Consider the following 5472-nt stretch of genomic DNA (forward strand, 5'->3'; position numbering starts at 1 on the left):
CGCGATTGGAAACTGGAATGAACCGCACTTGAGGAGAATCCCTGCACAGCAGCAGGTCCAGTCAAGTGTTGGAAATGTTACAGTCCGCCTACAAATGAATTTCAGCGATGATTGGTACTTTACTGTAATCAGTAAATATAACAGGGATGAGATTAAACGGAGTGATGTGGATGTTTTACGTAGACAGTCACTCAATTTATGTAAAAGAAACTTAATTTAACGCCTGTTCACGAGGTGGACTACACACAAAAACGATAATTCTGGGAAAATCCCATAAAAGCAAAAAATGCCACATTTTGTCCCAGGGTGTGTGTATATATATATATATATGTCACTTATATCATCAAATATATATATATATATATATATATATATATATTATATATATATATATATATATATATATATATATATATATATATATATATATATATATATATATATATATATATATATGATGATATTTGTTATCATCATATACTTTCTTATAGTTTCTATTTTTAGCAGTTACAAAGTAACCAAATGTTAAACATTATCACGAGATAATAAAACATACAACAAAGTCATGGCTTGCAACTTATGGGCGTTTTTTAAAGTTGTTCTTGTGAAACTGAGTGTTTGATTTATTAGTGTCAAATCAGAGCAACGACTGGATAATATTCTCATAAAACAGTTTTTCTTAGCAGCATAAAATATATTTGACATTTCAGAACAGCTCTCTTGCATTGATAAACCGGCTTTGTTTCCCTGCACGCCCATCTGTCCATCTGATTGCTGTACAACAGGCTCCTTTTTTGCACAACAGGAAGCTGCTCTCCCATGTTTCCTGCACAGCCCAACTTCACATCCTTAGCAGCCTATGGACATCATTTAACCCCTCCGTGCATTTTACTGTGACTGTGGTGAAGTAAGGGGAGTTATTTTTACTAATCAATTGTAGTCAGCTGGTGAAGATTTATAACACCAAAAATATGTGTGTGTTACAGCAGCAAACAGCAGGGTTAGGGGAGTGGCTCAGTGGGGGATAAGTCCAGCATGCGAAAAAGGGGGGAGTCAAGTAACAGCTGTTTTGACTCAAAAACACATAATTCACATCAAACAGAAAACAGCAAATGAATTGATCTCTTTTTCTTTTTTTAAATATCCTTTTTTCATATCACAAAACATGAGTGAAATTAGATTACAAAATGCTAGAAAGGCTAATCCAGGGCAAATCATATGTAGTAGACTTTGTGTCTCAAACATTTATAATGGACATTTCCTTGGCTGTTATCCCATTGTACATATTTAGTGGGTTACAAGTGAGCGGAGAGTTTATGTGGCCATGCAACATAAGGATGAATAGCCTCACATTTGATATTCTTCTGCATCACACTTTAAGATCAAAAATCAGTCCCCCGACAATGCCAGTCAATCTTGCATGCATTAAACTATAGAAAATATCATCTCTGATAACCCCACAATAGATGGTTTATCACAGCCCAACATAAAGCTTGAGATGCTCTGACGAAGAAACACAAAACTAGGCTGATTTCAAACAGTTGCCTAAATGAAAAGCACCCCAAATGTGCTGCTCTATGTGAGGCCGTGAATAGTCCTGTCATTAAGAGAGTGTTAGACTCATTACAAACATCATGTGGTTCCACCTTTGACCCTGATTTTGTTGGTGCAATAATTGTGTTTTCATATTGAGTCAATAAAGAGGGGAAGGTGAGCTCTAGCACCAAACAGTAATGACAGATCCGCTAAGAAAAACATGTTGAGGATGAGTGGGTGTTCTCACACACACACACACACAAACACGAGCGCACACAATAAAATAGGGTAAGGCTGGTGATGCTATTGTCAGTCTAAAGTACAGAGCTGAACAAACAATGAGTTAATTTGTCCCTCAGTACTTTGCAACTTCCCCAGTCTGTCGGCATCTGGCTGTTTTCCAAAACAGCTGGGCACAGCAAGTTTTTTTTAACAAAAATTGAGCATAAAGAAGAAAAAATGGTGTGAATTTAGGTATGCTTGTCTCAGGATCATTTACACTCTGCTCTGATACACTATTGTGCACTAGTGCAAACTCTGTCACTAAAGTACCTTCAATAAGTACCTAAAATAATTTTTTTAATTGGATTTGTTTGCAATAAGAAGAAGATAAGATCTCTCTAGACCTGCTCTTTAGGCATGCGGATAGGTGAAAAATTAAAGGATATCTTTGAATAAAGGAAATATTTCATCATAGGATAAAGGTGATTACTCTGAACAACTTTATATTGATTTGCAGTTAATCTCTCCTCTAAGAAGACAAGCCAGCAAAATACCCAAACACAGTATGACAAACCCATTGTCGGGTTTCCGAGCAGCGTGCCCCCACCACTTGGTGTGCCCATTGTTACATCCATCACTGTAATAGTACATATATATGACAGATAATAAGAAATCACTAAAGAACAATGAGTACATAACCTAATAGAGATATAGGCTACACATGTCACGTTATGTTGAAAATACACAATAACAACTAATGGATGAGAAAAGCAGTTTGTTTACAGTGAGGATGGAGATAAACTCAGAGGTTCATCTCCATCTGTGTGTCTCCTGTTTATGTCAGACAAGAAAAGAGTGCGTCTGCTCCTCTCTCCTGCTCTGAGGTAAAACAATAAGGCCGAGGCTTAAAAAAGGAACTCCATCTTGATCTACTCCTTCCTGTCACTGTTTTCAAGCCTTTCAGTGAAACTACACACAGGGTGTAGTCAACAAACGTAAAGGATAATTCAAGTTATTTTCAATCAGGGCCTCATTGTCCTACTTTTTTATCAGCACTGAGAGGTTACTTGAGAGAAAAATGTCTCAAAACTAAAATCAGAAGGCAAGTAGGTAGCTAGTATAATATCCACACTGATGGATAACTAACAGGTAAACTTTATTTTTGTACATCCAGTGAAAAATAAAGGCGCATGTTCAGTATCCTTGAAAAGTTTTGTTGACTTTTCTCTCTTTGGCAACACTGAATCCAGTAAACTGACAGGGTCTGATAGGATGCAGGAAGAAACTTTTGTGTCATGGCGGTCTAATTTTAGTTTCCCTTCACATCATGACAAGGAAGAAAACACAGCTGGAAGGTTGTTTTTGTTCTTCTGTGAGAACTTTCATACAATAGTGTACAAGAAGTATACAATAGGGATAGTTTTTTACAAAGGAAAACTGTGACCATAAGGTTGTTGATGCAAAATTTTAAAACTGTCATTTCAAAAAAACAAAAGAAAAAATGAACTTAATTTAAACTCTGTCTTGAATATTTTGTGTGTTTCCTGTAATAAAATGTCAGTGTGTGTTTGCACGCAGAGGCCAAGTCGCTGAACTTCAGTAATAGCTCAGTGAAAACAAATATGCTGCTCCAAAAAACTTAAAGGAACACTTTTTAATCACAGTAAAGCATCAAGTCAGTTAAACTTCTGGGATGTTGATCTGGTCAGTTAAGTAGCAGAGGGGGGGGGGGGTCATTAATCGGTTTTAGCTGCTTTGGTGTTAATGAAATTAACAACAGGTGAACTAGAGGGGCAACAATGAGACAATTCCCTAAAAATGTTTTATAGTTGGAGGCCATTGCCATTTTTTTCCTGCTCATATTTTCTGACTGTTTTTTCACTGGTTTTGCATTTGGCTAGGGTCAGTGTCACTGCTGGTGACATGAGGTGATACCTTGCGCCTACAGAGGTTGCTGCAGGATGGCACATCAATATATGCCATTGCCAGAAGGTTTGCTGTGTCTCCCAGCACAGTCTCAAGAGCATGGAGGAGACCATTTCTCTCAAGGAAAGCTGGGCAAGGCTGTAAAATCTGCTCCTTTGTGCAAGAAGGAACAGGATTAGAACTGCCAGAGCTGCAAAATGAGCTGCAGCAGGTTACTGGTGTGAATGTCTCTGACCACACGATCAGAAAAAGAAGGTCCAACAACCCCTAGTGGGCTCTGTGCCCACTGCCCCATAGAGCTCGATTGGCTTTTGCCATAGAATACCAGAACTGGCAGGCCACCACCGGCACTCTTTGCTTTTCAGATATTAGAGCAGGTTCACCGCATGTGGCAAGAATTTGCAGGCAGGTCCTAAAGGATGACAGAATTGATACCATTGATTGGCCCCCACACTCACCTGACCTAAATCCAGTAGAACACCTCTGGGACAATATATTTCATTCATCTGATAGTGCCAGGTTGTACCTCAGACTGTCCAGGACCTCAGTGATGCTTCCCACACTGATCATTTCATTTTTAATAAAACAATGTGGCATCCTTTCATTTATAACATATTACCAAACCCATATCAGTGTAGATAGAGTCTTTTCCCACTGAGATCTGATGGGTTTGCAAAGTGTTCCTTTGATTATTTAAGCGTTGTATTTCCAGAAGATTTGCAACAAAGTGAGGAAAAAAATGAGAACAAATGTTCAGTGTTTCACACTAAATCAGATTACATCAGGCGTTTTGTTGGACTAAATCTGTCTGTGTCTATATTAGAGGGATACAGAGTATCTAATTTGCTTAATGTACAGAAAGAAATGTGGATATTTTCATAAACGCACCATGTTCTCTGCCCTATCTCTTAGTAAACAAACAGAAAAACTAAAAATCAAAGTCCTTAAAGCAATGCAACAATAAGAAAAAATCAATATATTAACTAATTAATTAAATGATGGTCTCGTGTGGGAGTGAAACTCATGAAAAGTCTCATGGGTTATGCCTCTCCCATATTTCCCCCTTGAATACATAAATTTCCTAAGAGTTTGATGTGGTTTAGTTCTATGAGTATTTCATCTTTAGGAAATAAGGATACATTTACCATTTACCCAAGTGGACATGGCGCCTTGTGTATCTGCTACATCAACTGACATCCTCTGAATTCAATTCAATTCAATTTTGTTTATATAGCACCAAATCACAACAACAGTTGCCTCAAGGTGCTTTATATTGTAAAGTAGACCCTACAGTAATACATGCAGAGAAAAACCCAACAATCATATGACCTCCTATGAGCAAGCACTTTGGTGACAGTGGGAAGGAAAAACTCCCTTTTAATAGGAAGAAACCTCCAGCAGAAGCAGGCTCGGGGAGGGGCGGGGCCATCTGCCGCGACAGGTTGGAGTGAGAGAAGGAAGACAGGATAAAAGACATGCTGTGGAAGAGAGCCAGAGATTAATAACAAGTATGATTTCTGAATGAGTACTATATGTACTTATTCATATACAGTATTGGCTCTGCTGCATTGCATTAACTGAGACAACATGCATTAAGCAGCTGCACTGACACCATCATCTTGCCTTCTTTGAATTTGTGGAATGCGTCTGAGTCACAGACTCCATTTCACAACTTATAAGCATGAAATCCCTTTAATGTCCCTGATTTGGGTATTTCATTTCCAGTTTGTTTAATACATACTGAAATGTGTAAAAATGTGCTTTTTTACCTGATGAAGCTAACTGACT

The sequence above is a fragment of the Astatotilapia calliptera genome, chromosome 5, assembly GCF_900246225.1.
Source record: "Astatotilapia calliptera chromosome 5, fAstCal1.2, whole genome shotgun sequence".
In the NCBI taxonomy this organism is placed as follows: domain Eukaryota; kingdom Metazoa; phylum Chordata; class Actinopteri; order Cichliformes; family Cichlidae; genus Astatotilapia; species Astatotilapia calliptera.